The sequence below is a fragment of the Mauremys mutica genome, chromosome 11 (assembly GCF_020497125.1).
Source record: "Mauremys mutica isolate MM-2020 ecotype Southern chromosome 11, ASM2049712v1, whole genome shotgun sequence".
NCBI classification, from domain to species: Eukaryota; Metazoa; Chordata; order Testudines; family Geoemydidae; genus Mauremys; species Mauremys mutica.
The window spans coordinates 30,093,437-30,116,191 of record NC_059082.1 but is presented as its reverse complement, the minus strand read 5'-3'; the positions used below and the strand labels follow the sequence as shown (position 1 = coordinate 30,116,191).

At 42.3% G+C, this 22,755-nt stretch overlaps 1 protein-coding gene across 6 annotated transcripts in view; it reads left to right on the top strand.

Annotated features, from left to right (window-relative positions):
• Positions 1-211: 211 nt before the first annotated feature.
• The window catches only part of APBA2 (amyloid beta precursor protein binding family A member 2), a 228,795-nt gene continuing 206,251 nt past the window's right edge, over positions 212-22,755 (top strand). The window contains exons 1-2 of one of the 6 annotated variants that reach the window (XM_044980032.1): positions 212-337; positions 18,610-18,699. The gene's annotated coding sequence lies outside the window, so the exon portion shown is untranslated. Of the gene's footprint in view, positions 338-1,075; positions 1,196-12,655; positions 12,749-12,780; positions 12,820-18,609; positions 18,700-22,755 lie in introns of those variants that run through there. The other 5 variants (XM_044980041.1, XM_044980034.1, XM_044980036.1 and 2 more) reach the window with 5 other exon arrangements.

The following is a 22,755-nucleotide window of genomic DNA, read 5'->3' as shown; positions in this document are numbered from 1 at the left end:
TCTCTGCTGCTGACTGTGGGAGGGCCAGGGAATAGGGGAGAGGGTAATCATGTTAATGAGTGGGGGGGGGGGCAGCTTGCTGACGCCTCTCAGACCCCAAAGGCGGACTGGGCTTCCCTTCCTCAAACGCCTGGAAGCTTTGGTTATGCGCCATGCAGAGTCTGGGGCGGCTGGGGAGGAGGCGGTATCTGTTGCTATTCAGCTTCCTGGGTTCATTAGTAGTCTCCGTGTGTGGCTCTGCTCTGAAGCAGTCACACAAAAGAGCTGGTGCGGCTGGTCCCGGTCGGTCTGTGAGGAGCAGGAGTGGCGGCGAAGGGGCGGCATAGTCCCAGCCCAGGTAAGGGGGGGGGTGAGGAGGTTAAACCCCGGCAGCCAGCCAGCCCTGCCCTGGCGCTTGCTGGGGCTTTGCTCCCAGAGGGGTCAGCAGAGAAAGGGGCCGGCCGAGTGGGAGCCTTTGTGCCCCAGGCGCGGGGGGGAGGAGGGAGCCGCTGTAGACACCTCCCCCGCTGGGAGCTCCCTCAGGAGCGGGGAGTAGGATGCTGCAGTGCTGGCAGGGAAATAGTGTGTGGAAGCCGCTTGAATGCCTTGCAGTGTGTGTGTGGGGGGGGGGGGGAGGGGGTTAGATGCTGCATGCAAGTCCCACTCTCCTACCCCAAGCTCCTTGCAGTTTGTATGTCTGTGTGGGGGGAGGGGACCAGACGCTGCATGCAAGTCCCATTCTGTTTGTGTGGCAGATACTGCATTCAAATCCCACTCCTCTACCCTGACTGAGCTCCTTGCAGTGTGTGTCTAGAGGAAGGGGACAGATGCTGGATGCAAGTCCCACTCCCCTACCCTGAGCTCCTTGCAGTGTGTGCTGAAGGGGGAGGGGGGCAGATGCTGCATGCAAGTCCCATTTTCCTACCTCGAGCTCCTTGTCCTGGTGGGATGCTAATAACAGGATATTGCATGTAGTCTCTCCCTCCCCCTAAACCAATTGACCAACCACATTTTAGCTCCAGCTAGTGGGGGGAAATTAAGCTCCTTGAAAGGGGTCCGTGGGGCGGAGAACTGCCTGCAGTGCAACCCTTGCAGAGCGAGGATTTTGCTGCCACCAAATCTCATCCCCATTCTCTCGCTGTTGCGGGGGAGGAAACCAACCCTGCCAGCAGTGCAAAGAGAAGCCAGATTGGAAAGAGACTCCAGCAGGAAGAGTGTAATTTTACTAATATGATAGTTTATTTAATGTGTAGCAGCTGATGAGAGAGGGCATTGCTTGGTCGATCTGTTGCTATTGTCTTGAAAGGTGATGGTATTGATGGTATTTATATAGCTGTGTCTGGTGCAGGGATGGATTCAGAAGATGTTCTCTGCCTGGTACAGAAGAGCTTTTCTTTCTTTCTATTGTGGTAACATAGTGGTGGCAGGGAAGCTTTAATGCAGCTGCCTCATTTCAGTCAGATGAGAACTGGAAATGGGAAGTGTTTCTATCCAGAAAGTTGCTGCTGCTGGAATCACCTTTTTCTCTGACTGCAGTCAATGCTGTATTCTGTTTTTTTTTTAAATTTTGTGCTTCTATCCCTCTCCTACTAATTTATATATGCAATATTTTAGAGTGTGACTTTTACAATTTTTGTTATTACCTCATTATCTAATATGTTGTCTGGAATGTGTGTATATGTAGATGTGGAATGTTTATATAGTGTGTGTACGTATATTTTAATTGTCAGTACCTCGCTTTGAAGTGTGTGTGTGTGTGTGTATGTATGTATATCTCCACACATTGCTCATCTACAGTGCTGGAGAATTCAGAGTTAATTTGTCTTAAGATCAAAAAACACAGAAGAGAAGTCTTCATGTAATGCACACTTCTTAGAATTTATATTTGTTTCTGGTTTATCATGCCTCCAGCGTAGCAACTGAATTAGAGCTTTTGATCAACTCCCCCCCCCCCCCTTCTCCTTCATAATGAGGTCTGGAGGGAAAAACTACTCAATTAAAAATTCTCCACTTCATTTTTCTTAGAGTAAACAGTGTAATAAATTATAACATAATTTCCCCCCCATCCCCTTTACCAGCTTTACTATGATCAGATGATGGTTTTTTTGGTATTGCTAGAGGGGAAGAGGGGGTCCTGTGTGTATGAGGCTGTATGTTCAATAGGGAAGAATTGGCATGCTTTGCCTTAACAATTGGCAATCTGTACTTTTTGATTTACAAAGTTAGTTTTCTCTGTACCCTTCTGTTGGTGGATATATATGAGCAAGGGCATAAAAGGAGAATTCAGTAAGGTTTTCTTTTTCTTATTTCTATGTAATATAATCTTTATATAGTTATACTTTATAGTTGCTTTCTACTCTGCCTTTAGATGGTTTAAAAAGACCAACCATCTTAGCTTTGCAAACAGGCCATAGTAATTTAAGTGATGATTTTCAATCATCCTAGCCTGTCAAGAGATCCACAGAATATCACAGAAATGGTGGTGGTTTTGCAGGAGGGGTATTTTAGGCATTTACTGAGTCTATTGCTCAACAAATCTTATTAGTTCTGCAAGCCAGTGGAACTATAGATAAAAGAAGATAACAGCTACAGGGCATCTTAATTTAACTTGGATATCTGTAGTGTGCAGTATATTATGGCATATAGTGATAAAATAGTAAAGGATTTTTTGTAAATAGTTTAATATTCTTGTAGTTTCCCATGCGAGACTGTAAGCCATCCAGGAGTTATGGCTATGATATGTGCAGATACTTGTCTACATCTTGATTTTTCTGATTTTAGTCGACCGTACTGAGAAGCTATGTTTTGGAAATGAGTTGTCTTACTGGCTGGGGTTAAAATTGAAAACTCTGAAACTGACACTTCTCAATATGTCTGAGTTGTACAGACCTTTCTTAGGAAGATGCAGAGAATTACATAAGTTTTTTTTTCTCCTATTCCTTCTACTGTGTTTAACTTCATCGTATTACTATGGATAGGTGGGAAAAGCAGCTGTCCTGACACTCTTTGTGTTAGTACATCTGCTGGTCTCTATGTATGTGTTTCTTTCTTGCAGACCTGCTCTTTGTAGGCTCTGGCTCCTTGAGACTTAAACTTGCATTTTCTAGTATATTAGCCCCTCTTCAGTCTGTTTTTAAACTAATGTTGCTGACTAGAAGCAACCTCATTCATGTAAAAAAGAGGCAAACCAAATTAATCATAACCTTTTCCCCTTCCCCATTTGCTGCTGCTTACCTTTTTAAAGTAATATTAAAATGTTTAGAAAACACCATTGCTGCCATTGGTGTAGGATGGATGCTCTAGATGAGAGGAGTTAAATGAGATCTGTGATGGGAACTCTTCAAAACTGAGCTCAGTTTTGGGGAAACAAACTTGTTTGGAGATGGAAAACACAGTAAAAATATGCCAGGATTTGCCTTCCTGTATCATTCTGCCTCTGTTGGAGGTGGAGCACAGATGTCACAGACTTTCACCCACTGTGCTTGATGAGGGGCTGGGCATGTGCAGAGAAAGGGCTTTCGCTTTTCACGGCAGGGAATATAGCTTTGGTTAAACCTGCCCAAATAGTATATCCGAGAATGTTTCTCACTGCTTCTGATTTTCTCCCCTCCACCCCTCATCCTCCCATCAGCAAAGGCAACTTCGCCAACCTAGTGAAAGGATAGATTGTTTCTGCATGATATGTACTATAGCTTATGTGGAGAAACGTGCAACATTAAGCTTTGTTTTTTTCCTTAAAGAAACCTAGTGGGATGGTCTCAAAGTTCATGCCCAAGCTGTGGTTCTCAAAAGAGTTAGTTCTAATAGGCTTCAAGCACTTAACTTTCAGCTACCAACAGTTTATGCTACAAGGCAGGAGACACCAACATTACTAAGTTTCTTTATTTTTGTAACACTTATTTTTTCCTGTAATCCTTTCATCCTTTTCCTTTCTTATATATAGAGACTTGCTTAAAATACATTAAAAAATTATTCAGGGATCAAGAGAGACAAATGACATAGTAGGTAGATAAATTGCCCGACTTTTGGAGGCATTTATAGCTCAAAATAGGAAAGTTTTCCTTCCTCCTCTTCCATCTTTAGCTGAAGAAAAATGAAATCTATAATAAATTTAATTAATTAACATGAAAATGCATGAACTGGGGGGACTCTCAGGTCCTCATCATGATATCTGATCTGTGTTGCACTCTGGTCCACCTTCACCAGCTTGTAGGATTGAGACTTTTGTTTGAAATGTGTAGCTCTTGCATTAATAATATTCTTGTGATCCTCAGTGATACTTCAGCAAAAATAAGCAAAAATCTTATTGCAGGTACAATTGATCCTATATTTCAGGTACAGAGTTCAAATCCTGTTTAGGTTATGTTTTTATGTTTAAAAAAATCATATTACTCTGCTCTGTGTCAAGTTTCAACAATTATCTTTATTATTCAAAAATATTTATTGACCAAAAATACTTTTCTTTTGGTTGAAGAACCAAAATAGAATGTATGCGGCAGTCTTATTCTCCAGGACATGAAGAATTTGTGTGTACCCTCTACTATTCAGCTTCTTCTGACAGCCTCTGAGGACTTTCCCTTAAGGACAAGTGTGAAGATGGAGAGGGGAGTTTGAAAATAGGGTTCAGGTAGCCTTGTCTGTGTGTCTCAGTATATCCAGATAACATTCTTCTGAACGTTTATCTAGATAAATTTCTGGATGGTTAGCCAAACACCAACACTTGTGAAAATACTCTGACGTCCACCAGAATGCACCCCAGCCCTGCCATTTTATCTGGAGAATTGTACCGGGGTACTCATCTTTGAGCAGTTGGCAACTATTTGAGGGTAATTTTTGTCTAGAAGGTTATTACTAACACCTTGGATAGTTAAGTGATTGCGAGCCATCCAGGTACCCAGATAAGGTTTTATCACCTGTACGTTAATAGCTTGTCTCAACTTTAACAAAAGTCAGTGCTCATTGGCATGTTTTTTCCATTGTATTTATTTAACTTAATGGACTCTCTCTGGTGTCTGATATTGTATTGTGGGAGATGCTCAAAGGCACAGGGCAGTTGATTGTGCATCTGCCATTGACTTTCAGTGAGAGTTAGGTGCCTAACTGCACATCATGCCTTTGAAAATCTCCCCCTCATCTTTACAGATTCCCATAATCTATTTTGGATGTTGTGTATTAAAGTTTTGATTGAGACTTTTCTACGTGAGCAATTGCGTCTAATAAAATGCTACTTTGTCCTCTTATGATGCCTTTTTGCCCAAGGATCTTGCAGTCACTACAGAATAGGGGTCTGGCGCTGCAAACCTTTCCTTCATGGAATTCCACACATAGGAAGATGGGTCTTGCCAGATCCAGTCGTATGGTATTTTTGAAGTAACTTCAGTGAGAGTCTTGCCTCCTTATAAAGCAGAGGTCCCCAGACTGTGGGGTGCACCCCCCCTGGGGGGAGCACAGAGGAACGTTCAGGGTGGGTGCAGCTAGAGTTGCCAATTTTGGTTGGACATATTCCTGGAGGTTTCATCACATGACAAAATATTTAATTAAAGATTAATCTCTAATTCCTGGAGCCTCCAGGACAGTCCTAAAGGGTTAGGTGCAGCTGGGACCTGGGCCAGCCCCCACAGGGGGTGGGGAGGGATTGCCACCCAGCTCCGCTCCTGGCCTCACACCCCCAGCTGTGGCCCCTGCCTTGGCCCCCTTACTGCTGTCCACATCTCCCCTGCTGCCAGCCCTGGTTTGGGCATGGACAGGCGTAAGGGGGGGCATGAGGTAAAAAGTTTGGGGACGACTGTTACAGACTGTTCCTTTGGCCCCACTAGGTGTGTCCCGCAGCACACTTGTAAGGTGGCCAAAGGAAATGTTGTGCTCACTGACTAACACTGAGGCCTGGTCTACACTAAGGGGGGCGGGGTTTGAACTAAGGTACGCAAGTTCAGCTACGCGAATAGCGTAGCTGAACTCGAACTACCTTAGTTCGAAGTACTCATCCGTCCAGACGCTGCGGGATCGAAGTCCGCGGCTCCCCCGTCGACTCTGCCACTGCCGTTCGCGGTGGTGGAGTTCCGGAGTCGACGGGAGCGCGTTCGGAGTTCGAACTATCGCATCTAAATTAGACGCGATAGTTCGAACTCCGAGAAGTCGAACGCTACGCGTCGACCCGGCAGGTAAGTATAGACGTACCCTGAAATGCAGTCACCTCTGCTCTGAAACAAAGCAGCTGCGGCTCACAGTAGCCTTATAGAACAGGTTTTAGGGCATGAAGTGAGGAAAAATAACAACACTGTGTCCAATTGAAATGGCAAAGGAGTATTTAGGGAAACAGAGGGTTATAGGCTACAATGGAATTGGTTGAGGCAGGGAGGGGGAGAAATGCTGATCCCTTGTTCAGTGGCATTTAAGACTTCAAATTAGGTTGTCCAAGAAAACATTTTTTTTTTTTTTAGGGTGGGTGGCAGGGATGGTTTGGTCCCATTCTTTCAAGTAAATTAAAATGAGATATTGTTGCTGCTTGGATTGTGTAAAAAGCATTTATCTGCTTTCTGCTTCTTCTGCTTTTGTTTGTGTGGGTGACAGCTAAAAGATGATCTTTGATCACTGACTTTGGTGCGCTGGCCTGACTTGCTGCTCAGTATACACGGTAGATACCCTGCAAATAAACCTCTAGCCTCAAAGGTGTCATCAAGAGCTTAAAGTTGCCTCTTGGGGATTTGAATAGTAAAATTCAGAGATGTCTTTCAAAATACATTTTGTTTAATCCTTTTCTTGTTTGAAATCCAAACTCCAGCTTAAGTTTGTGCCCAACACAATGCACAACATGGAGTCTCGTGTGTGTGTGTGTGTGTGTGTGTATATATATATATATATGGCTGAACATAATTTGACAACCGTATAATGTCTTTTTGCCCAAGGATCTCACAATCAGGCCAAATTCCGGCCATCCAGTACTGATCTGATTCTTTAGCCTTGATCTCAAAAACTCCTAGAACTGTTTTTCATCCCTGCATGTTGTCCCAGATTCCAAGTCTACTATGTCAGTAAAGAGTACAAGGTTTCTTGTCCTGCATAAATGTGTTGTACATCGATTGGTACTCAGCTACAGACGTGTCAGTGCATACACAGTAATAAACTTAGCCTTCTATACAGAAACAAAGTGCGTGAGGTAATATCTTATATTGGACCAATTTCTCTGAGAGAGAAAAGCTTTTGAATCACTCACAGCTCTTCTTCAGGCCTGTGTGGCTTGAAAACTTATCTCTTTCTCTCCAACAGAAGTTGGTCCAATAAGTAAGCAGAGTCAGGATGAGCCCCACCCTGACATCTGGTGGTAAATTATGGGGAGTGCGGAAAGAAGTTTAAAGTGTTGCATTGGTATTTCGGTTATTTGCATGGGCACTCCCACCCCACTTAGCATACCGCAAAGCAGCATGGGATGGTTATTTTCACAGCTGTGGGAGCCCCAATTTCGTTGTTATTGGGACAGGAGGAATGAAATGTTGTCACCCTGATTGGGTAAATGGGGAACTACAAAATTGTCTTGTGATGGGGGGTTTCATTGTCAGCTGGATAGCGCTTGCTAGATGGGGCACATGGGTTCCAAAACCCATTGAAAGGAGAGAGGCTGGGGACAGATGTCTGTACTGGGTGGTGCAGGCTTCTTGTGTGAGCCAGAAGCACCAGTTCCACCTGTGCCTCTCGCCACTGTGGAATGTCAGAGTTAATTTTTGATTCCCTTAAGAATCTAGATACAGGTTACTGAGCTGAACTCACTGGCACTGGGGCTCCCCTACTATGAGCTGGAATCACTAAGAGCTGAAATCACTGAAGAGCTGGACTTGCTGAGCTGAGAGCACTGAGTACTGTGCTTATGAGTGGGGGAGCCTGAAGCAATACCGTGGAACAGAGCAGCTGGCAGAGCGGAGTAGAGCAGTTTGTGCAGCCACTGGGTGAGTGGAGCCAAGCAGCTCGTGAGGATGGCTGGAGTGGCTCACAGGACAGCTGGTGGACCAGAGCAGCTGGCAGAGCGAAGCAGCCCACAGAGCAAGCGGAGCTGAGCTATTTGCGGGGACGACTAGTGGAAGCAGAACCCCATGCAGAGGCAGGGCAGTTGGCCCCGAACCCACGTAAGGTGCCCCTTTCTACCCAGGCTGGGGAGGGGGACCTCTGCAGAGAGACTCTTGAACTCTGGGGCTGCACTGACCCGGGACAGAGACTTTTGGATTGTGGGACTTTTGGGACTGTGGGTGATTTGGGGGTTGCTGGACTCAAGGGCCCCGAGAGAAGGACACGGCCCAATTTGCTAGGGTGGGTCTTTGCTCACGGTTTGACCTATGAACTGTAGTTGAGGTATTTTCCCAGTTTAATGCTTGTTGTTTATCTCATGTAATTAAACCTTTTCTGCTACACCAAGAGTCTGTGCTTGCGAGAGGGGAAGTATTGCCTCCTCGAGGCGCCCAGGGGTGTGTGTAAGATTTTCCCAGGTCACTGGGTGGGGGCTCGAGCTGGTTTTGCATTATGTTGTGGGGAAGGGACCCCTATGTATTGAACCCGGCCCTTGCTGCTATCGTTTCGGCCCGGCAGAAGGGTTACAAATACAAGATATTACCTTGTCTCTCTGATATCTTGGGACCATCATGGCTATAAGTACACTGCACTAGCCTTCTGTATGCATTTCTGAGACACTGCAATAGCCCCTCTAAAGTCTGTCTTTTATCCTAACATAATATGTCAAGATTAAAGCTATTTTTGGCCTGCAAGTTCAAGTATGTGTGGTTTAAAAAAATACAACCCTCTAAATCTAGAAGCAAATGCTTAGCAACTGTACGCAGTATATGATGAGGTGGCAAACTTTGGATCTCCTTGTTGCATTTTATGGAGCAGTTGTATTAGCAACATCTTGTGGACACATGATACCATAGGGAAGTTCTGTAGATCCCTTACAGTGGTTCTTATTCCTTGCAGCTCTTTAACAGGTCTGATTTCTGCCTCCAGTCAAGGCAGGCTGGGAGTGATCACATCCCTGAAATCCAGCCAGTGTAAATTGACCCCAGTGGCTACAGGAAGGCTTTACCAGAGGTTCTGCTCAGAGCAACAAGAGAACAAAACAACCAGAATGGATTTAGTTGGTTTATTAAATTCTAAGCATTACTGGGTTGTTACTTAGCCTTGGGGCTCTGCGGCAAACACCTCCTTCTTGAGACAGCAGGTTCCAGCACAACATGTTTGCACAGGTCTCTCTGGCAGGAGCACTTCATGGACAACCAAAGGGATAGAAAATTTGACAGAAATGCCTGGGCTAATTGGAATTTTGCTAAACATCATAGGTCGGCTATTACCACACCTGCTTGACTAATGGGACCTTGCTCATGCTGCAGGTTGGCCATTGCCACACCATTTTTTCTACCCCTTTCTTCCAGAACTAGCTGTGTGGATGAGAGGAAAATGTCCCAGACATGGAGGAATGAGCAGATGATAAGGAGCCTCTTGGCTCACTGCTTATTTCTGACTATTTCTCCATACCCTTTAACAAAGTGTGAATCAACCTTTATGTAACCCTGCTTCACTCACTTTGGGATTCAGTGATTCAAAATAGCTGCCACATGTGAAGGCTTCCCTGCACCCCTTAATCAAACACGCTTATGGATCACCTATAAAGTTTAAGGAGCCTACCTAGGGATCATCTCAAGGGTGAACATTTCTAGTGTTCCACTTATTTCTATAACACAGGCGTGGGGTTAGAACTCACCAAGGAAGAACCTCAGAATCAGTGTTTTGAGGAAGAGTAATTTGAAAGCATTCTCAGGAGTATTGTGTGGACCTGTATTCCTTCATATAGGCCTTCTCTAAAAGGAAGTGTGGGATGAAGTGGGGGACAAGGAGGGTTAATCCATTTGCAAGAAACCTGTTCTGATTGATACTCCCAAAGTTGATGCCAATCTAGTGTCTGGTTAAAGACATGGCAAGTCATTAGTTAAAAGAATAATATAATAATAAAAGCAAGGTCACTTCAGCAGCGCTTCTTAATCTGCTGCCTCCATGTCTTGTGCTAGAGCCAGGCTAGAGTCAGACTTCTGTTGTGAGATTGCATCCCCACCTCCCCTGTTCTCCTAACTGAGATTTACAGTAAGAGCAATGAGCTGTAACTGTCTCTCAACCACAACACTAGCTCTGCCTGATGCCATGGAAAGCCAAACCCCAGGCAGCTGGTAACTTAAGCGTCCCATTGGGCAGGTGTTGCAATGACTATGAATAGATCTGTCATGGGAAACCCATTTAAAAAAAAAATCTGAGGCCTTGCAGCTCAAAAAGAAATTTGGAATTTATGGGTATTGAAAATCCTTTGATCCAGCCTAAAATTAATGGAGGTATGTCCAGCTTCCTGATTAAATACATTGAGTAGCATGAGAGGCATCTGTGTATCTCCTTCTTTCAAAGAAGCATGACTGCAGCCTGACTCTGTGTAAGGTGGTGCCCCAAACAGAGGGCAACTAGCAGGAAATTTCAAAGTGGTTTTTTTTGAAAGTGTGCAGTGCTACAGCAAGAGAGTGACTCTTAGGCAGAGACATATAGCCTGGCTTACATCTTAGAAGTAAATGCAATTCCAAAACCAATTTTATTGACCTCCTTCCTCTTTTTCCAACTGATTTGAAATATCAGAATATGAAGACTGCAGAATGCCAATCAATCCCACAGAGAACAAGAAGGCTTAGCACTCTACTCCATCCTCTTCCTAGTGCCCAAGCATTCAAAAGATAGAAGTGCATTCAACCAGAAGCTCTTGAACAGACTAGTTCAGGGATGGAGACCCTAAATTCCACCTTAGCAGGAATTTACAAAGGACTTTTTTTTTCTATCAATAGATGTAGAGAACACCTATCTACATATCATTATCTGCACCTTTCAGAGGATAGATCTCTGCTTCACATGCAGCAGACAATGTTACTGATACACTTCTTCACCTTTTGGCCTACCTGCCTTTCTAGGGGAGTTTTCCAAAATGCTAGTTAATATTGCAATTTCCTTGGGAAGAAAACAATTAATGTATACCCATTCTAAGATGATGGTCAGAGGTGCACTCTTCTTGGAAAAGGCTCACCTGAATCAGATGAAGTCCACATTTAAAGTGTGGGATACTCTAGCACTTTCGTTGAAGTATTTCCCATGTACAGAAAAGCAAATCCATGATTATGATAGTCAAACATGATTGTTTATAAAGAATTCTGTCTACACTGGAACACTTTATTGTTCTATAGTCGTTACAATCATATCAGCCAAAACTGCTTGCTATTACCCTCTAACAGGGATCAAGCACAGTCAGTTTCAAATTGCTGGCTTGAGTGGGGATGCAAAACCTTCCATCTATTTCGGTGCAAACTGTTTCAAATGTGGTTACAAGTACTAATGTATGGTAGGCTCTAAAGGACAGTTCAGCCAAGGGTACAAATATTTCCTTTATAAACTGATCCAGAATGGGGAAGAACTAAAAGCTTTATTTGGTTCCAGACTTTTACTATGCAGCATGATGCATTTTTTGCTATTCCACCAGAACTGCTTGCCTACATATTTAAATTTACCCTTAAGATATTGCAGGCTTTCTAAAATGTAATTGTTATAAGAATACATGAAAATATAAAGTAACCTGACAAACTATAAATCTTGCCATTATTCTGTTCATGTGGTGTTGACTTCTGTGATTCAGCAGATTCATTTGTTTCTTCTTTTAAATATGGAGTGAATAAAGCAAGGGAAATATGGAAACCTAACTTCTATTTGCCCATGTAATAAAAAATATGTATTAAAAGGACCAAAAGAGAGGAATACAAATTACAGCTTCTATTGCTGGTGGAAAATGCATAGCTTTCTCAGTCTGTACATGGCCCTCTCATTATCCTTCAGAGTCAATGAATACATTTTGATACAGCATTACAAAGGAGAATCAGAGCACAACAGTGGTTTTCTTCTTGTAAAACCTAGGTTGTGGAGGTGGGGAGAAGGTCTGGTGGTTCTGCCTTTTAAAAAGAAAATGTATTCTCGGTTCAAAACACTGTTAACTGTACTGTAGATAACTCTGGATTACAGATAAGCCAGGTTTAAAAATAATTTTATCTCTGTGATACTCTGTGACAGTTAGTCTATCAGTGTAGCTTTAATTATGCACAACTACTTGACGTATTATGGCCCGAGAGATCAGAGCTTTGGCTTATTGGATGATAAATAGGGAAGGAATTCTGTCGCTGACTGGATATTTTACAGCCCATGCTACAGCAGTGGCCCAAACAATAGAGGGGAGGTACATTTTTTAGTACATATTATAAAGAAGAACATGAGAAGGACCATTGGTCTGACCCAATATGGCCAATCTAGTTCAGTGTCCTGTCTTCTGACAGTGGCCATGTGCTTCAGAGGGAATGAACAGAACAATTATCTAGTGATCCATCACCTGTTGTCCACTCCCAGCTTCTGGCAGTCAGAGGCTAGGGACACCCAGAGCATGGGGTTCCGCCCTTGACCATCTTGGCTAGTAGCCATTGATGGACCTATTCTCCATGAATTTACCTAATTCTTTATTGAATCCATTTGTAGTTGTGACCTCACAGAAGGGGCATTTGGTCTCCTTTTCTGACTCAAATGCCATGAGCGTTGTCAGGAATCTTTCAGCTCCTTGATACTATTGATTACTTGGTTCCTTCACAGAAAACTTGCCTTGAACGTACAGGAAAATATCTGTTACCTATCAGCAATATACATCTTAAATCAATTGTTTTATAATGAAGAGGTATTCTTTTGTACTTGAGGTGGTAGGAGAAAATCTCACTCTAATCTCCTCTGAGATAGCAAGAACAATGTGTGGGTATTGTGATGTTCTCTTTCCATTATCTGTGTAAAGAGGCTTACTATAGGGTGTGTGTTTGTTTTGTTTATGGGTTGTGGGTTTTTTAAGCAATTCTGGTACTGTAAATAGCTGTAGAATAGACAATGATCTCTAAAGCATGTGTTTTGGTTGGTTTGTCCCCCGTTTATTATGCTGCACATCATAACTGGAGCCATCAACTAATAGCTGATCTAATTAGAAATAATGATTTGAACCAAAAAAGCTATTAAGATTATTTTACTCTGGGGAAGAATAGCTTAGCATGTTTTATTTCAGCATGAAATGTATATGTTGGTGCATTCATTCTTTTGTACTGATGTGCTAGATAATATTACCTAGCTCTTATAGTGCTTTTCTTCAGTAGATCTCAAAGCATTTTACCAAGGAGGTGGTAATCATCATTATGCTCAGTTGATAGCTAAGGTGTGAAGTGGCTTGACCAAGGTCATGCATCAGACCAGTGGCAGAGCTGGGATTGGAATCCAGATCTCCTAAGTCCCAGTCCAGTGCTCTGTCCGTTAGGGTACATTTAAGTGGGGCTTTATTTTGGCTTTTCTAGTTAGCATCTCATCTAATGGGAGAGTAATAGAATTAGTGGACTAACTTTCCCTCATACAAATTCCTTTTGTGAGTTCTATACAGGTACATTTTACTGGATGAATACAATTTACTGGGCTTTTGGAGAGAACAATGGATATGCTTGCTAGAGGTTGATATTGGGGGAAACAAACAGCTGTTTTATATATTATGATGCTAAAACTTTGTGGAGGAAAAGTTTTCTGTGACTGTCTTTTAAAAAACTTGATCTAATACAACACTTGAGCTAGGTTTTACTTCTGAGCCTGTATTCAGATCTTAAAAAAAAAAACAAGTAGTGTAGACAGCTCTCACTTTATGGTAAATCTTGTGATATTTGGTGTTTTTACTTATTGTCCCAGATACTGGAATCATGTGAATATGTGAAAACAACGAAGATTTCTTATGGCACCTTAGAGACTAACAAATTTATTTGGGCATAAGCTTTTGTGGGCTAAAACCCACTTCATCAGATGAATGGAGTGGAAAATACAGAGGCAGGTATAAATACACAGCACATGAAAAGATGGGAGTTGCCTTACCAAGTTGGGGGTCAGTGCTAACGAGCTAATTCAATTAAGGTTGAAGTGGGCTATTCTCAACAGTTGACAAGCAGGGAGGAAAATAATTTTTGTAGTGCTAATGAGTTAAATGTTATCAGGGTGGCCCATTTAAAAAAGTTGACAAGAAGGTGTGAGTATCAGCAGGGGGGAATCACTTTGTAGTGACCCATCCACTTCCAGTCTTTCTTCAGGCCTAATTTGATGGTGTTCAGTTTGCAAATTAATTCCCATTCTGCCGTTTCTCTTTGGAGTCTGTTTTTGAAGTTTTTTGTTGTTGAAGTCTGTTATTGAGTGTCCAGGGAGATTGAAGTGTTCTCCTACTGGTTTTGGAATGTTATAATTCTTGATGTCAGATTTGTGTCCATTTATTCTTTTGTGTAGCGACTGTATGGTTTGGCCAGTGTACATGGCAGAGGGGCATTGCTGGCACATGATGGCATATATCACATTGGTAGATGTGCAGGTGAACAATCCCCTGAGGGTTAGGTCCTATGATGGTGTCTCTTGAATAGATATGCGGACAGAGTTGGCACTGGGTTTGTTGCAGGGTTTGGTTCCTGGGTTGGTGTTTTTGTTGTGTGGTGTGTAGTTGCTGGTGAGTATTTGCTTCAGGTTGGGGGGCTGTCTGTAAGCGAGGGCTGGCCTGTCTCCCAGGATCTGTGAGAGTGATGGATAGTCCTTCAGGATAGGTTGTAGATCCTTGATGATGTGCTGGAGAGGTTTTAGTTGGGGGCTGTAGGTGATGGCTAGTGGCGTTCTGTTACTTTCTTTGTTGGGCCTGTCCTGTAGTAGGTGACTTCTGCGTACCCTTCTGGCTCTGTCAATCTCTTTCTTCACTTCCCCAGATGGGTATTGTAGTTTTAAGAACTCTTGATAGAGATCCTGTAGGTGTTTGCCTCTGTCTGAGGGATCGGAGCAAATGCGGTTGTAACTTAGGGCTTGGCTGTAGACAATGGATTGTGTGATGTGGTCTGGATGAAAGCTGGAGGCATGTAGGTAAGTATAGCGGTCAGTAGGTTTCCGGTATAGGGTGGTGTTTATGTGACCATTACTTATTTGCACTGTAGTGTCTAGGAAGTGGATCTCTTGTGTGGACTGGTCCAGGCTGAGGTTGATGGTGGGGTGGAAATTGTTGAAATCCTGGTGGAATTCCCATGGGTCTAGATGATGAAGATGCCATCAATGTAGCGCAAGTAGAGTAGGAGCGTTAGGGGACAAGAGCTGAGGAAGTGCTGTTCTAAGTCAGCCATAAAAATGTTGGCCTACTGTGGGGCCATATGTGTACCCAAAATGTCACAACCACCCTATACTGGAAACCTGCTGACCGCTGTACTTACCTACAAGCCTCCAGCTTTCATCCAGACCACAGTCAGCATGAAGACCAGCAGTAGCAAAGCTCAAAAGTGAATTTTCAATTATGTAAAATTGGAAATTTGCAATTTTATACATGTAATCCCTTTGGGATTTAGAGGGAATGGTCCCTTGAAATCTTTTTCTGATGGGGGCTGATTGTTCCAGGAGGAGGAAGTGCTGTTTTGGGGGTAGAGTGGGGGGTGGGGCAGAGAGAGAGGAGAGAGCAACAGGGTGTGTGTGTGTGTCTGGAGCTCCAGAGAGAAGGGTTGCAGCAAGCAGGCCCTCAGAGTGTGAAGCAGCAAAGAACCTGCCCGAAGCCTCGGAGGGACACAGCGGCCAATTAGGGGTACCCTAGGACAGGATCCAGGAGGAGCACTGTGCCAGGGAGGAATCACCTGAGAAGGACAAACTGGAGCTGGACACAGTATCATTGCTGCCTAGAGCTGTATGGGGCCGTGAGTAGTGGGATTTGTGATTTTGCATCGGGAATAAGGATGGAGGCTGTTAGCTAGTTAAGTGGGGAGGGTGTCACTCTGTGTGGCTTTGCAGAGAAGCACAGAAGAGGGCACCGGAGGGGTTTGCTGGTGAAAGTTTACTGGTCCCAAAGATAACCAGGAGCACCCAAGACTCACCACTGGACTGGAACTTTGCCTAGGACTCCTGAACTCTTTGTGTAGACACATAGCGCAGTGTCTGTTCTTTCAGACTGTGCTACCACTGGGCCTGTGGGGCCTTGTGTTGAATGCAACATCCCCCTAATTTCCCCTGTTGTCTTTCGCCTTTCATCCCTCGGTAAATAAATATTTCCCTCTCCTATATTCATTGTAGTCTTCCTGTGTGTGTGTTCACTCTGGGGGGTTTGGAACAGGTGCCCTGGAATGGAAGGGACTTTCACTGCTGCCTTCCTTCAGGGGCCTTTTCTCGGCCAGAGCTGCCTGCAGAGCAGACTCCATGTTGGCCATGAGGGCGCTAAAGTTACATACATATATTGCAAACAAATACAAACAATACCATGTGGTTAACCTACACAACATGAATCTTGAATGTTGCATTGAATTGTGCATTATTAATAATATTATTTATTATGGTAAAGCCTAGGGACCAATCAAGAATGGGCCCTCAGTGCTGGGTACTGCATGAATACAGAGTAGTAGACAATCAAGCCCTGAAGAGCTTACAATTAGGGCTGTCAAGCAATTAAAAATATTGATCATGATTAATCGCACAATTTAAAAAATTGCAGTTAATTGTGCAGTTAATAATAGAAAACCATTTATTTAAATATTTTTAGATGTTTTCTAAATTTTCAAATATTGATTTTGATTACAACACAGATAAGGCAGCGTTGGTCCACACTGCTTTGGGTTGTTATCTAGCAAAACCCATAATCAGCATGGACACACGTCCTCTGGAATGGTGGTTGAAGCATGAAGAGGGATACAAATGTTTAGCATATCTGGCATGTAAATACCTTGCAATGCCAGCTACAATAGTGCCATGTGAATACCTGATTTCACTTTCATGTGACATTGTAAATAAAAAGTGGACAGCATTACCTCCTGTAAATGTAAACAAACTTATTTCTCTTGGCGATTGACTGAACAAGAAGTAGGACTGAGTGGACTTATAGGCTATGAAGTTTTACGTTGTTTTGTTTTTTGAGTGCAGTTATGTAACAAAATAAAGTACATTTGTAAGTTTCACTTTCACGATAAAGAAATTGCACTACAGTACTTGTATGAGGTGTATTGAAAAATACTATTTATTTTGTTTATCATTTTTACAGTGCAAATATTTGTAATACAATTATAATATAAAGTGAGCACTGTATACCTTGTATTCTGCATTGTAATTGAAATAAATATATTTGAAAATGTAGAAAAACATCCAAAAATATTTAATATATTTCAATTGGTATTCTATTGTTTAGCAGTGCGGTTAAAAAAATTTGCCATTTTTAATCGCAATTTTTTTGAGTTAATCATGTGAGTTAACTGCGATTAATCGAGAGCCCTACTTACAATCTAAGTATACCTCTTTCCCCTAGCATTTGTTTGTCCTGTCTATCGTAATCCGTTTGTCCTTTAAATGATTGTCATAAGTTGTCCAATTTAATATAATCTACCATTGTCATAGCAGATGTGGCATTACATTTTTCCCCTCATTTTTTTTTCTGAAAGACGCAACATCAACTATTTTTTTTAATTTTGCTTTTTGATCTACATAGAATGGTGGTTTTTTAACCTGTGGTCTGCAGACCCCTTGGATGGAAACCTATTGGTCACCCTGTTCCCCACCCTTTATTTTTTTAGTTAAATTATTTTATATTGAACATGAGGGATGGATAAATTTGTAAATTCACTGTTGGGTTTCACTGATACAGGTTTAAGGGGATTATTTATGCAGTAGGATTTAATATCTGTCAACATGCTGCTCATTTGCTTGATATCACTAGGGACGGGTTCTTTTATTTGCAATTTATAAATCCTCATCTTCAGACACTCAGCTTTTCACAGAGAGCTGAATGTTTGAAACATCCTGCAATTACCATATTCTTAATGCCATAAATTTTATCTCAAATGGACTGTGACAGTGTTCATATGACCAACATTATATGCATTTTATATATTATAGGCCCAATTTCTTTTCAATTCTTTATTTAAATAGAATAGCTAAAGCTACCCCAGTGGCTTGGCAAGGAGTGATCTTCGGTCTCTCCCTGAGTTTGATTGTGGTTATTGAAGAGTGCTGTCTTCTTTTATTCCATTTGTTGACCAGTTTGTGGATTTGGATTTTCTGTGTGCCTGGACTTTAGGTACTGTAGTAGTGGGTGTAGAATTAAGGGTGAATGAGAGACAAATGCTTGATCTTCACAGAATTCTAACAGTTAAAAATGAAAAAGTACTTTTACATTTTCTAGCTGGTCTTTTTGTCTAATGAGCCCTCAAACCCTAACATGTCGGCAAGGATAAGACTAGGACCTTCATCATAAAAGCCCTCAGCTACTTGAAATATGAAGTTAGAAGCAGTAATGGGGTCTTATTCTCTGTGCAAACAAGCTACTAGAGGAGGATGCAACATACTTAGCTAATATGTTTGCAGGTGTAACGCCTTACAGTGTACTCTGATATATTAGTGGTTTATTCATTGTAGTCTAGTTTTAACAGTCAAATGATGAGACTTCTAACATTTCTCTTAGGAGAATATTCCTCAGTGTTATAGATGGAAGAGCTGGTGTTTACACCTTCATTTTTTTTTCTTTTTCTTTGCCAGGGGTCTCGTCTGCTCAGTTGCTTCCTATCAGATTATACTGGTGCTGTAATTGCTGGTTCCAGAGAGGAGCTCTCCAAGACTTCCCATGCAGTAAGTGAAAACCTTGTAAAGCAGGATGCTTAAATCATTAACATGCAAGAGTAGAAGATGAAATCAAAACTTGAGTCTCTTGTGTGAAATTCCCTGTCTGATTTAGCCAAATCTTTATGCTGTTTTTAAAAGGACACCACCAATTCCCTTGTCGTTAAAGCTTTACATTTATTTTATTTGTGCTCCACTGCAGTGCTTAGATTCCAGGATGATGGGGAAACATAGAAATGCCTAAGACAGAGATCTTGTTAATAGTAATATCTTCTTAGAAATTTGAAAATGTCATTTTTTCCCTTGTATTTTTCTCCTATTCTATTTGGCAAGTACCGTAGTATGCTGTGTTTCAAGTGCTGCATGAGCTACTCTAGATTGCTGTGAGGCTCCGAATTCAGTTGGTTTATAATCAAATGACCAAATGTCTTCAGTTGCTCATTCTGTGCTCGGATGCTGTGGACTGCCAAAAAGCAACCCAGGAATGTCACACAATCCTGATTTTTATAAGACCTCAGTGTCCTATAGCTTTAGTCAGGGCACATGCTGGCTCAGTTTTCTTCAAGCTGTGAAGAGCTGCTGAAAGCTGCAGTTTCCCTTTTCAAGCTTAATATCACTTCCTTTGCTATTAAACCAGGACTGTAGAGTATGTTATAACTTGTAACATATTGCAGTTTCAAAGCTTGTAGACATTTTTTTATTTGTAATGCCCCAAGAATATAAATATTTTATGGTACTGCCTTCTATGTCCCATTGCCATGCTCTCTCTATCTTATATGATCCTGGAAGGCTGTGAACCAGAATAGTGCCACTGCATGGGGGTTCCAGGAAGAGGAGAGCAGGTGTGCAGGTGATCTTCACTCCTGGAATGTCCAGGAGCTGTCCTTGAGCACCATCTCCACAAGTTCCCAGTATGAAAGGAGGCAAGGAGTTCTGGAAGCGGGGCTAGCAGATTACACAGACCTGGTCACTGATCTTTGTTTGTTTGTGTTTGGGTGTAGAGCAGCCTGGGGTAAAGATTACATACACCTCAATGGTGTCTACCAAATGTACTATCTGGAAATATGTTCAGTTTTAGTGTAGAGTGTCTCACTGAATTCACCCTGTTTGGAATTGCTCAGTTTTGCATCATAATCTCAAAGCTTGGAACTAAAACTTTTTTTCATAAGGCATCTTGTACTACATAGAGGGGTATCCTCAGGGCATTGTATACATTAATATTCCATCCATGGTTGTAGCAAGTAGTTAACTTCTCATTTTGCAGTGAGCGGCAAGAGACTAGATTAGTGATTTGATTATAATCAAACGTGCATCATGTTCATAGATACAATGAAGTGGAGGCATTAATGCACTGCTGACCACATTTTGCTGTTTCACCTGGAAGGTGTTTTGGGGCTGGTAAAATTCATTCATTTATGGACAAAAAAATTAACACCACTAAACAGTAGCAATACTTTAATTTAGCTAATTAAACTTTTATGGGTGGCACAGATATTTACTTTATGCCTCTTTCAAAGTTTGGCAAAGGGAAATAACTCTCAAGGGTTGGTTTTGCTGCAATCTGTCATATCTTGTTAGAATATTTCCAACTCCTACTGATTTAAAACAACACAAGCCAAACTTTCCTGTCCTTTATTCAGAAAAAAAAAAGGGAAGAGTGTACAGTAACCACAGCTAATGAGTAAATACTATAACTGAACTAAACACTCTTTTCTAGGTTATGTAGAAACTGTATCAAATAAATATCTCTACCAATAATTAGCTCCTGCCTCTTGGGAAAAGCCTTCAGGACAATACTGGGGGAAATGCTCAGAAATTTTAATAACCATCCTGGTATGCAGTTATCAGATGAAATAGAAATAAATACAGGTGTATGGTTTCCTAAGGCCACTAGTCAAAAATATGGGAGAGGTGTGTGTGTGTGTGTGTGTGTGTGTGTGTGTGCAAGGCAAAGAGCTGCACCTGAGCAAATGACTACCGTGTTCCTCATGCTGCTGACCACCAGCTGCTTCAGGTATGTCTCTCCAGGTACTCCTGTAATTGGACTGGAATTAAATACTTTCCAACAAAATAGCTGCTGTGCACCAAAGGATGGGCTTCAGTGTTGCCAATCTAAAATATTAAAAAACCATGAGATTTCTAAAAATAATTTTGGGTTCCTTCCATTTGTTTTCTGGTTTATGACCTATTAGGGTTCCTCTGTTTTAAAGCTTTTCTCTTCACCATGAGAGCTAGCAATTTCCGTTTTTAATGAAAGGTGAGATTCTCATGTAATCATGACACTCCGAGAGCTGTAGATTTAAAAACCAACCAGCAGATAGTGTGAGACTTTGATAATATCACAAGACTTGCCAAAACTGCATAAGGAAGCCTGCTGTTGGCTACACCCAGTTTTTACCTACACTGCCTGTTTGCCGTCTTTTGTGCCTGATTCTATCCTATTGGCTCAAATTTAATTCTCAGGGATAGTGGTGTAATTCTTGAGGCAGACAGTTCGTGTGGTTCTCTTGGATCACAGGTCAGAGCAGCTGTTGCTACAAGCTTTGACACTGTGCAGCATGAGGCAAGGAATAATGGTTCTTCCCTGAGCCACTTACTCATCTGATGCCACTTTCAGCCCCACCCTCAAGCCATCCTTGAATTCCCTGAAGAAAAGGGCTGAGAGTGTGCCTCTTAGCTGTCAGACTCCTTGTTCTCTTCAACGTACTCCTACAGACCAACACAGGGCCAGATGCAGCCTGACTCAAAGCGTGTCATGCGTCTCTGTCGCAGGATAGAGAGGAGTTCCTTTGTAAGATAAGTGCTACCGTTGTTGCAAAACAGTTGTGTTAAGGGCATGGCTGGATGAGGCTGGCTTTGAGTTTGGTGGGGAGGTGTGTGGTGACATGGGGGAAACTAATTAATAAAAAAAATACGTACCTGTCAGACATGGCTGCTGTAATAGAGACTGCTATGGAAAAATTTGACAGCTTCTCACCCAGTCCTATGCGCCATAGCTCCGCCATCAGCTTCCTTATTCAAAACTAGTCTCAGGCCTGGATGCACAAAAGGAGTGAGGTGCCTAAGTCCCTGTTTTAGGTGCCTATCTGCTGGTTTCAGATCTACTGCAAGGCACAAAATTCTACTGAACCCTGTATGTGCCTAAACTCACTCAGCTCTATCATGCTGAACTTTTGTGAATCACGGTCAAAGGGTACGTCTATGCAGCAAAAATCTACAATGCAGCAGTGAGTCTGAGACTGGATCAACTGATTCGGGTTCTTAGGGTTCACACTATGGGGCTAAAAACAGCATTGTAGTCGCTTGGCCTGGAGTCTGGGTTCCTAGACCCACCATGAGGGGAAAGTGATTTTCTCGGTGTGTGATGCTTACTGTCAAAATTCCTAACTACTTTTATGCATCTAGGCTAATGTGCCCCCTCATCCAGTGGAGACATGCCATCAAACACATTAGTAGTCCCTAGCCTGCATCATTTGTTTGCAGGATATCCACCCCAGATGCTGCATAGGTGTACTGGGAAGGGCAGAGGCTGCCTGGCAGCCATCAGCATACCCTCAGAAAGGACAAGATTTTGCCCCGATTACTGATTTGAAGTGCAAATTACTTTATAATGCTGCATGATTCTTCTCTCTTACCTGTGTAAATTGGGATTCATAATCACTGAAGTCAATTGGGCTTCACCAGTGTAAGAGTGAAATCTGAATTGGGCCCAGTATTGTTAACACTGAGTCATCTCCACACTTCTAAAGGGAACAAGCCAGGCAAAATAAAAGCAGGTTTACGGAAACCTGCCATGTTAGTTCCCCCTTTCTCACTTTTATCCTAAGAACATGAGATTTGTTTTTATTGCCTCTGAATAGAAACTTCTTAAATATCTTTCATGTGGAAAGTGGATGATAGCTACAGGGTTTTTAAAATCTGTTGCCTTCTGTTCTTCTGAGTGGTTTGTGTAACGAGGACCTTTCAAAGAGGATTTGGTTAAGGGGAGACTTCCGTTTTTTTCTGAACTGCCTTTCATAGTCATAGATTCTAAGGCAAGAAGGGACCATTATGATAATCTAGTCT